This window comes from Muntiacus reevesi, chromosome 7, assembly GCF_963930625.1.
Source record: "Muntiacus reevesi chromosome 7, mMunRee1.1, whole genome shotgun sequence".
NCBI lineage: Eukaryota > Metazoa > Chordata > Mammalia > Artiodactyla > Cervidae > Muntiacus > Muntiacus reevesi.
Window position 1 is genome coordinate 35,487,201 of NC_089255.1, and position 13,096 is coordinate 35,500,296.

At 38.2% G+C, this 13,096-nt stretch overlaps 1 pseudogene; it reads left to right on the forward strand.

Moving 5' to 3' along the window:
• The first annotated feature begins 547 nt into the window (after window positions 1-547).
• Window positions 548-1,002, forward strand: LOC136172180 (adenosine 5'-monophosphoramidase HINT1 pseudogene; annotated as a pseudogene).
• The last annotated feature ends 12,094 nt before the right edge of the window (window positions 1,003-13,096 follow it).

Sequence of the window (13,096 nt, forward strand, 5' to 3'; positions counted from 1 at the left end):
GGGAAAGACTGAAGGCAGGAGGAGAAGGGGGCAACAGAGGTTAGATGGCATCACTGACAATGCACATGAGTTTGAGCAAGCTCTGGGATTTGGTGAAAGACAGGGAAGCTTGGCATGCTGCAGTCCATGGGGTTGCAGAGTCAGACACAACTGAAAGACTGAACTGAACTAAACTGCTGGGTCTTTGTTGTTGTGCAGGCTTTTTCTCTAGTTGTGGCAAGCAGGGGCTACTCTACGGTTGCAGTGTGCTGGCTTCTCATTGCAGTGGCTTCTCCTGTTGCAGAGCATGGGCTCTTGGGTACACAGGCTTCAGCAGTTGTGGTACATGGGCTCAGTGGTTGCAGTTCCTGGAGTCTAGAGCACAGGCTCAATAGTTGTGGCATACCGGCTTAGCTGTTCTGAGGCATATGGGATCTTCCTGGACCAGGGATTGAACCCAGGTCTCCTGCACTGGCAGGCAGATTCTTTACCACTGAGTCACCAGGGAAGCCCTACTATAGATTTTTAAAAACAATTTGAAGACCTTCTCCCCAGCTGGCTGCTCGGGAGGGAGGCAGAGATGGCAGATGAGATCACCAAGGCTCAGGTGACCTGGCCTGGTGGCGACACGATCTTCAGGAAGATCATTCGCAAGGAAATCCCAGCCAAAGTCATTTATGAGGATGACCAGTGTCTTGCTTTCCATGACATTTCCCCTCAAGCACCAACACATTTTCTGGTGATACCCAAGAAACATATATCCCAGATTTCTGCAGCAGAGGATGATGATGAAAGTTTTCTTGGGCATTTGATGATTGTTGGCAAGAAATGTGCTGCTGATCTGGGCCTGAAGAAGGGTTGCCGAATGGTGGTGAATGAAGGTTCAGATGGGGGCCAGTCTGTCTATCATGTTCATCTCCATGTTCTTGGAGGTCGGCAGATGAACTGGCCTCCTGGTTAAGCATGTTATAGGGATAATTTTGCCTTCTCTATGCAGTGATCAGGTTTGCAAGTTCTAATATGCTAAACATTTTTTTTTGCCTGTGTATGGAGATATTGAAAAAATAATTTAAAAAACCCATACATAATAAAAGACATTGTTGCATGGAAAAAAAAACAATTTGATTTATAATTCTGATTATTGCTTTCTAAAACATAATGAAGTATATGTATTTTTCCACATTATTAAAAATTCTTCAAAAATATTTTAATGATATATCATGTAGGTTTACCATAATTTATTTGACTCTTTTGGATAAGGATAGAATAGCACAGTTATACAGGTAGTTGTAGAAGTCCCAGTAGGGGACTACGGATAGAGAGGGAAACCTAGGAAACTTTGGGAGACCACTGTAAGTTAATGATAGCTCAAGAAAGCTACTGGAATGTCCTGGAATGAAGTAGGCTTGTTTAACTATAAAGCTATAAACAAAAGCCCAAGATATGTCCCAGACATCAGGTGAGTTATTCTAATTAAAAGGTTGTGGATTGAGTCACAAGCAGGATTTTGGCCAAGTTTGAGTTCCAGGCACATGGGTTCAATTCCCAGTCTGAGTTTTGGCTGGATCCAAGTCCCAGAACATGGGTTCAAGCCCAATAAGGTAAACTGTATCAGCCCCATAATGTCTAGGCTATTTCTATATTTTTTCACTGTTAAAAATAACACTGTGGTTAACATATGTGTCTACACTTCATTTTTCATTTTTAGAATTGATTTTTAAAAGTAGGATTACAGAATCAAAGGGCTCAAACATCTTTATACCCCTTACATTATTATTGACTTCTCACATGTTTCCACTGAAGCTGTTTCCTCTTACTCTAATTTATGACCCCTTTTTAAAAAAAATTCTAGATATAATTTATATACAAAATTCACCCTGGTACAATTTATAATTCAATGAGTTTGAATCATGCAAAGCATCACCACTATCTAAATCCTGAACATTTTCATTACCCGCCAAAGAAACTCTGTGTCCAGTATTGGTCACTCTCATTCTTCTTCCCTCCAGCCCTTGGCAACCACTAATCTACTTGTGGTCTCTATCCATCTACCTATTCATTTAATCAACAAACATTTATGGAGTACCTCTTATACACCACACAATCTTCTAGATATAAAAGATATGTAAGACTTCTATGGGGAAAAGTATAAAAGAGAGAGGTGCTAAAAAAATCTAAATAAATAGAGAAATATGCCAAGTTCGTGGTTTAGAGTTCATTATTTAGTAACAATGTCCATTCTCCCTAAAGCAATTTATAGATTCAATGCAATCCTAGTCAACACTCTTAAAAATTCTGTGGCACTTAGAAGCTTAACATTTTTAGGGATATACAAAAAGCCAAAGAGAGACAAGGTTCTTTTTTTTTCCCCAAGGTTCTTTTGAAGAAGGAAAAGGAGTTGTTTTGGAATACCAACATCTATTATAAAGCTATAATAATTAAGATAGTGTGTTATTGACATATACCCAACCAACAAAAGAGAGAACTCTGCAGCAGACATTGACACTGGATGCCAGAGTGTATCAACGCTGGATATCTGAGAGTAGGAGTGAAATAGAAGGGAAGAGCGCAGGGTACAACATTTAAAAGAATGACGTAGCCATATGACACGATAAAAACTGGTTAGAACTGGGGCTTCCCTGGTGACTCAGTGATAAAGAATCCACCTGCCAATGCAGAGCACATGGGTTCGATCCCTGATCCAGGAAGATCCCACCTGCTGCAGAGCAACTAAGCCCGTGAGCCACGACTATTGAGTCTTTGGTCTAGAGCCCGGGAGCCACAACTACTGAACTCATGTGCTGCAACTACTGAAGCCCATGCACCCTAGAGCCCATGCTCTGCAACAAGAAAAACCATGGCAAGGAGAAGCCCACACACCATAACTAGAGTGTAGCCCCCACTCACCGCAATTAGGTAAAAGACCATGCAGCAATGAAGACCCAGCATCCTCAAAAATAAATAAATAAAACTACTTTTAAAAATACTGGTTAGAACCAACTAGGTCCAAGATGGCAGAATATTTGACTTAAAGTGGACCTTGAGCCTCATATATTTACTGTAATACACTGACACACCCACCAGCACCATGACAGCTCTGAGGCTGACCATCAAAGAGGAAAACATGAGCATTGGCCCAATTGCTGGAAATCTCTGCTCCTTTCCCCAAATAATTAAAATAATTCTCCCACTCATTAGCCTGTGAAAAACTAACCGTGACGTATTTCGGGGCCTTCTGCCTTCTGAGATGGCCCACACTCTATGGAGTGTGATTCTCTCTAAACAAGTCCACTTCTTACCTATCACTTTGTTTCTCACTGAATTCTTTCTGTGATGAGACATCAAGAACCTGAGCTTCATTAAATCCTGAGACCAGGTATGTGATCTCAAATAAAATACCATGGGTTCAAGTCCCAATCTGAGTTGTATGGTTTCAGCAGTAATGCAATTTATCAATAAATAGTGCCAAACAATCAGGAATCTGTATAGAGAAAACAGTAAAACTGGATTCGTACTCATATTTAAAAGTCAGTCCCAGGTGTATTATAGACCTAAATGTGAGCGGCAAAACAAAAAGAACATAGCAATGGAAATATCTTTAGAAATTTGGAGTATAAATGTTCTTAAACATCAGAAAGAAGCATAACTGAAAGAAAATTTTATATTAGCTATCGTCAAAGTTAAAAATTTCTACTCATCAAAGGATACTTTGATAAGTGATAAAGGAAACAATAGAGTGGGAGAAAAATGGGCAAAAGATCCGAATAGGCGTTTTAAAAATTCCTAGTCAATTAGTGTGTAAAACAGTGTTCAATCTCTTTAATATTTAGGAAAACACAAATTAAAATCACAATGAGCTATAACCATTTACTCCCCAGAATATGTTACCTAAAATTCAAAACCTGTCACCTATAGTTAGTGAGGATGTGGCACATTTGGAACTCTTGTACACTGTTGGTTGGTATGTAAAACCATTTTGAAAAACAGGTATGTGTAGTAAAGTTGAAAATACACATCTAGGGTCTTCCCTAGTGTCCAGTGGCTAACACCCTGCGCCTGCAACGCAGGGGGCCTGGGTTTGATCCCTTGTCAGGGAACTGTCTCCGCCATGGCGCCACTAAGTGTTCATATACCACAACTAAGATTCTGCACACTGCAACTAAAGCTTCCGCATGCCACAACTAAAAAGGATCCCACATGCCACCAACTAAGACCTGGTGCTACCAAAATAAATAAATATTAGGGTTAAGGGATAAACCCAGAGAAAAACATGGTCCAAAAGGATACATTCACCCCAATGTTCATTGCAGTACTGTTTACACTAGCCAAGACATGAAAGCAACTTAAATGCTCATTGACAGAGGAATGGATAAAGAAGATGTAGTACATTTATACCATGGAATATAACTCAGTCATTTACAAAAAAAGAAATAATGCCATTTGCTGCAACGTGGATGGACCTAAAGATTGACATAGTAAATGAAGTAAGTCAGAGGAGAAATACCGGTGTGACATCCCTTACAAGCAGAATTTAAAAAGAAATGATACAAATGAACTTAACTTACAAAAAAGAAACAAACTCAGGGACTTAGAGAACAAGATTATGGTTTCCAGAGCAGGACTGGGGGAAAGGATAGTTAGGGAGTTTGGGATCGACTTGCTATACTTAAAATGGATAACCTACAAGGTCCTAGTATGCAGGACAGGGAACTCTGCTCAATGATATGTGACAGCTTGGATAGGAGGGGAGTTTGGAGGAGAGTGGATACATGTATGTGTATGACTGAGTGAGTCCCTTTGCTGGCCACTTAAACTATTACAACAATCTTAATTGACTATACTACAATATAAAATAAAAAGTCAAAAAAAAAAAAAGAAAATACACATAACTAGCAATTCCATTCCTGAAGAAATTCATGCTCAACTGTACAAGGCTACACACACAAGGAAACTCACACTAAGACGGTTTATGATAACCAAATACAAGAACATTGATAGTGGTGATGAATTGTACCATATTTCCTATTTAAAAAACTATATATCTTTCCCCACCATGTGACTTCCCTGCCTCCTGTGAAAGGGTTATGCATACCACCTAATTAACTTTTGGTTTGGCCGTGAGCTATGCTTTGGCCAATAGACTATGGGCAGAGTAGACAGAGTATTATGTATTAGACAGAATAGACATGTATTAGACCCACAAGTTTCTTTCAGAGCTATTGCCTTTATCTCTTCCACAAAAAGGCATGTCCTAGACAGAGTTTGCGGCTTTATTCTGTGTCTTGGAATGAAAAAACACATAGAAAAGAACCCAAACTGATGTAGTTTACAATATGAAGAGCAAGAAACAAGTGTTTGTTATTGTAAGCCAGTAAAATTAAAGGGTTGTTTACTACAACAAAATTAATACACAACAATGGGATAGCTAAATTCTGGTATATACCAAAATGGGATATCATATAGCAATGAAAATGAGACATATACTCACACAACATGTAACAACAAAATAATATTGAATAAAAAGAAATCAGATACATGGGAGTTCCCTGGTGATCTAGTGGTTCAGATTCAGTGCTTTCACTGCAGTGACCTGAGGTTTAGCTCCTGGTCAGTAAATTGAGATCCCACAGCCCCTTCCCCCCACCTCCAAAAAAAAAAAAAAATATATATATATATATATACAAAAGGATATATCCAATGTGATTTCATATATATAAAGTTCAAAAACAGGCAAATCTACTTGCCTGTTAGAGAATTCATAGGTAGAGGGTGACACTGTCAAGAAAAGCAAGGATTGCCATAAAAGTCAGAATAATAGTTATCTCTGGGGATGGGGAGTTGTAATGGAAAATGGAAACAAGGTAAGGTTCTATGCTACTGGCAACGCACTAATTCTTGAATTGGGTGTTCATTTCAGATTTTTCTTTAAACAATGCATTTCTGTTATATAAATGTCTATTTCACAATAAAAAAAATTGTAAAAAAATTCCCTGCCATTGCTCATTTATTCCTCTAAGCCTTCTTTTAAAGCTTCCAGTTATCACTCTCACCTGGAAATCACTATAAATTAATTTCGTAATTGAGATTTCACAAGATGCTAGCTTAAAATGTTTCACTGACGCCCAATCTAGAATATCTAATACTTCTTTTCTTTTTGTTCCTGGAATTTAAAATCCAAAAACCCCCCAGAAAACCACTCACGCCAATCTGGCAAAGTTCACTATTTATAATTAATCACTGCTGTTGATTAGTCAGAATTCCTTCATCCTTTAAAGGCTTGCACATTTTTTCTTTTTAAATATTTATTCCACTATTTTATTTAAGGTTGAGATCATTGTTGCCTGATGATTTCCAGGAACATTTTTTGAAATTCATATATTTATTTCTCATTCTTCCCTAATTCCTATTCAGCACCTGCAGTACAGATGGAGATGAAAGAAAATAAAATGATACATTGTTGAGATTTTAGAAAAATCACAACAAAGAGAATATTTAACCCATGTAATAGAATGAGAAGCACTATTTATTAATAGGCAATGCTTTGATTTCCATGTTGTTTTTTAAACATTTGCAGTGAGTCATATGATAGTACTGCCGTTTACAGTTCGCATGACTGGGCCTTTTTCCCTCCTTACTGAAGGGAAATTTTCAATGGACATTCAGCTTTTTGGTCATCTGCCTGACTTTAATTTTCTAATCCCTCCTTGGTTATGAAGTTTTGTCTAATTTTATTTATTAGATATCACTCCAAAGACCACTTCCCTTCCTAAAGTTATAAATTATTAATATATTCAATACCATTTTCTTGGTACTGCAATATCTTTACAAATTTTCCTCATCTAATTCCAACTGCATCTCTGAAAACAAGTTTCTCTTATACCTCCAGGCATTACACGGGTGGCAGGACACAGATATGACCACACAAATCCATGAAATATAATTTCCTGTCTCTGGGAGAAATCATAGATGATTGCAGTAAGCACTACATGTACGCTTTTAGGATATATTTCAAAAACTATGTGGTATACCCCTCTATCAGTCAGGATCTAACCAGAAAAGCAGAAAGCATTCTAAGTATATGAAACAGAGGGAATTTAATATAGGAAATTTATTACACAGCTAATGGAGATAAGCCAAGAGTGGATGGTGAGGCAGTCCCGGAGATTATTAACACCAGGAAGACTACTACAGCTAGACTGGAGGAACAAAAAGAAGTGGTGGGCTTCCCTTGTGGCTCAGCAGTAAAGAATCCACCTGGCAATGCAGGACACATGGGTTAATCCCCGATCTGGGAAGATCACACATGTCACAGAGCAACTAAGCCTGTGTGCCACAACTATTGAGCCTGTGCTTTAAAGCCTGGGACCCACAACTACTGAGCCCACACGCCACAACTACTGAAGCCTGTGGGCCCTAGAGCCTGTGCTCCGCAACAAGGGAAGCCACTGCGGTGAGAAGTCCCGTACAACGCAACTAGAGAAAAGCCCACACAGCAACCAAGACCTAGCACAGCCAAAAATAGATAAATAAATATAATTATATATATATATACATATATATATTTTAATGAAGAAGTGGTATTACTGGGGCCAGGATCACCTTGTAGAAGCTAAATTATGGCAGGCCTGTCAGGCTGGTAAAGAAGCCATGGAATAGATGCAGTCAGTGTTGGAGACACCACCCAGGGCAGAAAGATAGAGATATGAAGATCTTCGTTTCTCACCCTACAACCTTCTACTAGAGCTTCCCATCAGCCAGAGCTAGCTGAGAAACAACAGAGCAGGAGAATAAGGAGAGGGCAAGAAATGGACTTGGGTGACAGGGGGATTCAGGGAAGCCTCACTACTTGTCTCCAAATAGTCAAAGGGCTACCACTTCGGAAAGAGAACAGATTTATTCACCATGGCATGATGCGAGGATCAACAGGTGGGAAATTCAATAAAATGAATTCCAGTTCAAAATAAGAATATGTAAATAAAAAGAAATCCTTAATAGGAGGAACATTTTTGCCTTGGAAAGTGGTGGTCCTAGAGTCCATTATTCTGTAAACATTTTGAAATATTACTAACAGAATGTTTTCCTATAAGCTCTACATGATGTCATTAAAAGTCACAAGGAAACAGCGATAAAATCTATGTGGTGGGCATAGGTGTTCTCTGTAAAATCTTTTCATTTTGCTGTATGTTTGAAATTTTCCTTAATAAAATGTTAGAGAAACATCACTGAGCTCAGTAAGAGAGCTAGGCCCACAAAGTGAGATCATTTGTTCATAAGTGTATTTATTATTACTTACTGAGTAAAAATAATCCCCAAAATCACCTGCCTAAAGCAGACAAATATTTGTCTCATAGTTTTTGAGGATTGGGAATCCTGGATCAGTTTAGGTGAGTGGTTATGGTTCAGAGTTTCTCATGAGGCTGCAATAAATTGGTTGGCAGGGGCTGTGGTCACCTGAATGCCTGACTGGGGAAGATGCACTTCCAAACTCACTCATGTGATTGTTAACAGGACATAGTCCCTCACAGGCTTGACTGGAGTTTTCAGGTTGACCTCTCTATGAGACTTCTGAGTGTTTTCCCAACATGGCAGCTGACTTTCCTCAGAACACGTGATCTGAGAGAGAGTATCCCCAAGAAGGAAGCCTTGGATTAGACTTCTCAGTGAAAATACACATATATACCTAGATTCTGGGAAGATGGCAACAGTGATTATTGTGGCAGAGTTCTGTTTATTTGTTTAATGTTTTTTTTAATTTATTTATATTTATTTTTGGCTGCACGAGGTCTTCCCTACAGTGAACAGGCTCTTCGTTGCTGTGCTTGGGCTTTCTCTACTTGCAGCAAGTAGGGGCTACTCTCTGGTTGTGGTACGCGGGCTTCTCGTTGTGGTGGATTCTCCTGTTGTAAAGCGTGGACTCCAGGGCTCCTAGGTTTCAGAAGTTGTGGCACACAGGCTTAGCTGTCTTTGTAGTATGTGGGATCTTACTTCCTGGACCAGGGATTAAAACCGTGTCCCTGCATTGGCAGGCAAATTCTTGACTACCGGAACACCAGGGAAATCTCAGTGGCTCAGTTTTTATATCTTCCCCAATTCCCATACAAAAACAGAATAATTAGACAACAAAACCCAAGGCCTTTGAAAAATATTTACAACAAAATTTACAGCAAAGTATCCAACTGTGGACCTGGCTGTCTTGTTGAGTTCAGTGATGTTTCTCTAACATTTTATTAAAAAAAATTTTCAATGGAGAGGTAAATGGCAACCCACTCCAGTACTCTTGCCTGGAAAATCCCATGGACCAAGGAGCCTCATAGGCTACAGTCCATGGGGTCGCAAAGAGTCGGACACGACTGAGCAACTTCACTTCACTTCATGGCAAAATGTCTTGTGTGAAACATGTTTTTCTTAATTTCCATGAAACAATATTCTGCAGTCTAATAAAACTTTTATCTACTGTAAAAAAAAAATTTCAAACACACAGCAAGTGAAACTACAAGCAGATGGACACAAACCACTAAGAGCCATTAGCATTCATATAAGAGGAAAAAAAGGGAAACAATAGAGCATCTGACAGACTTAAGAAGAAACCCCTAAAATAGCCAATAGGTATTCACTTGAAAGTGGTAAGGGCCAATTTGAAGACAATGTCTAAAACCAAGAGGGGTTTTGCCCATTCCAATAACTAGTGAGTGTAAGGACCTCATAGAATGAAGTTGATAATAGGCTGGAGAAGTTCAGACTCATATTCTAGAAAATAAACAACCATGGCTCCCTCCTAGCACAGAGTCCCACACTGGAGAGAAATTGCTGCAAATGAAGTCAAAACTGAACAGGACAGGTAAAACAAAAAAGAAGGAACGAGAAGCTCCAGATAAACGTGGGATAGGAAAAGAGAGCCAGAAAATCTCAAAAAGCAAACCAGCAAAGATTTAACATTATACAAAAACAACAAAACAGGGAGCTCTGTGAAGGCAAAAAACCAACTGAACCAAGCCTCCTAAAATTTTATGAAAACTAATTTTACATAAATAAGGGCAACAGAAAAGTGTGCCACTCAAAACCCACACAAGTTTATCGTAAAAACAAAAAAAAAAAAGAGAGAGGAGAAAGAAAGAGAGAGAGAATAAGAAGCAGAATAACATACCAATGAAATCATGCCAGAAAGACACAGTCAAAAAACAGATCAATACTCTAATGTACTAATGCATAAAATGATAAAAGGCATTAAACATACTATATATGAAAAAACACAAGAATTATAAGTATTAAAAAATGAAGTGATATAAGCCCCCCAAAAGAAATACCATTTTAAAAATGACTAAACTAGATGCAACACAGGAAAAAATCAACACAAGTGATATTTTAAGAAAAGGAAGATGAAAAGGTGGAACATTATTTAAATAAAAACGACAGGAAGAAATTAAAAAATATTTGAGAGAAAATGACAAATATTGAAGACAGGCAAATAAAATCCAACACATGGGTAAAAGAAGGCTTCAAAGAATAAAAACAAAACAAGGGAAGAGAATAAATACTAACAATGTTACTCAAGGTAGCATTTCTAGAATAAAAAACAAATGAATCAACTTAAAACTACACATTGGAAAAGCATACAGTGTATCTGAAAATAATGATCCAGAGTGACTAACACCAAGATATAATTTAGCAAAATTATTTGGCTTTAAAGAAAAAGAAAAAAAATACTTTGGGCATCTAGGCAAGAACACCACATGACATAAACTTCAAAATAATATTAGACTAGTATAATTGACTTCACTAGCACCATTTTGTGCCAGAAGAAAATGGAGTATATATTTAAGACACTCTAGAAAAGAATATATGAATCAAGGATTTTATATCCAGAAAAACTGACTTTTTTACATCATCAGGAGACCTAGAAATGAGGGTTCGATCCCTGGGTCAAGGAAGATCCCCTGGAGGAAGAGATGGCAGCCCACTCTAGTATTCTTGCCCAGAAAATCCTATGGACAGAGGAGCTTGGTGGGTTACAGTCCATCGGGTCCCAAAGAATCAGACACAGCTTAGAAACTAAACAACAACAGGAACTCAGGCATGACTGCTCCCATGAGTCTTTGCTAATGATTCTACTCGAGGAAGAGCTTCAGACAGTCAAAATGACTAGAGAGTCACTGACATAAGAACCAGTGGTAAACATTAATTACACAGCTGCTTGTAGAACTAAGACTAAATGAAGATAAGAGATTGTAGTATGTAACAGCTATATGATCTGACAATGTAGATATAACATAATTATCAAAAAATGTGCAGAGAATGAGGACAATACAGGCAGAAAATATTTTCAGTAATCATAATTTGGTGGTGGTAGTGGTTCTAGGATCACTATTAAGAAACTTCTGTATGTATAATACAATTATCAGAATGCTGCTATTTTAGAGAGAAGCTAGGAAATGTGATAGATTTGGGGCATCTGAAGGATATACTAAGATGGCTGGCAAAGTCCTATTGCATGACCTAGGTGATTTCTACAAGGGTGTTCATGTAAGCTATTGAAATGCCTATCTCCTATAAATCCAAAGTATTAACTAAAGAAATATTTAAGATAATTTGTAGTTAATGGTGCAGTCACTTTGAAAAACAGCTTGGCACTTCCTCAAAAAGTCAAATGTATAGTTACCATGGATGGATGGATGGTGTATGTGGATTCAACCCATGTCTCTTGTGTCTCCTGCATTGACAGGTGGATTCTTTACCACCGGAACCACCTGGGAGCCCCACAATTACCATATGATACAGCAGTACCACTCCTAGGTAATGAAAACATGTCCATACAAAAACTTACACATGAAAGTTCATAGCAGTTTTATTCTTAATAGCCAAAAAGTGGAAAAAAACCTAAAAGTCCATCAGCTGATGAGTAGACAAATAAAACATGGGATATCTATATAACACACGGTTATTCGGCAACAAAAAGGAATGAGGTACTGGTACATGCTACAACATGCATGACCCTTGAAAACTTAGCTAAGTGAAAGAAGCCAGCCACATAAATGATACCATTTATATGAAATAGACTGTTGGTTGCTTAGGTCTGAGGAGAGGTGTGAGGGAGGTGAGGAGTAACAACTAACAGGTATGGTGTCTCTTTTAGGGGAGAGAAGATGTTCTAAAATTAGATGTGGTAATGGTTACAGAGCCCTGAGGATGCACTAAAAAACTGAGCTGCCTATTTTCATTTTTTAAATATTTATTTATTTATTTATTTTAGTTGGGCTGGGTCTTCACTGCTGCACACTGGCTTTCTCTGGTGTCCATGAACAGGCTTCTCATTGTGGTGGCTTCTCTCGTTGTGGATCATCGGCTCTAGGGTGCGCAGGCCTCAGTCATTGCATCTTGCTGGCTCTAGAGTGTGGGCTCAGTAGCTGGAGCAGATGGACTTAATTGCCCCATGCATATTGAGTCTTCCTCAATGGTATGTCAATTATATCTTAGTAAAGTTCTTAAAAACAGTTTGTGATTGATATGTTTACAGTAAGGGCTTATAAAGCCACAAGTGAATTATTTTCTGGTTTACATGAATTTTCTTCCTATTTGTCTTCTCCTTGGTATCTGTATCTTGTTCTCCTTACCCTCCTTTTTGAATGCAAATCTCATTCCTTTTCTTTTATATTCCATACTCAAAGCCTAGAAAATATGGTACATGTCCAGTGACTTCAGAGACAGTTTACATAGTAATACCCTCCAGAGCTCTCTAGCACAGATCTTTTTCCTGCTCTCTATCCCCATATATTCAACCGCCTATTAGATATATCAATTTCAATATTCCAATGTATCCTAAATGGGACACATGTAAAATCCAAATTACTATGGAAGCATTATTCCTCTAACTGCCCTCTCAATGGATTCTGTCTATAAATGGCACCAACTTTCAAACAGATATTCAGAACAGAAACCTGGGAATCAACCAAGACTCTTTTTGTTTACCACCCATATTCATTTGGTCTTTCGGTTCATTCTACTTATTAAATATCTTTCAAAAGCATATTCCTCATTAGCTTACCAACTTCTATATCCCTATCAAATGCAAACATTCAACATTTTCCCCAATCAATGCTAGAGTTTTTGTACAAGTGTCCCT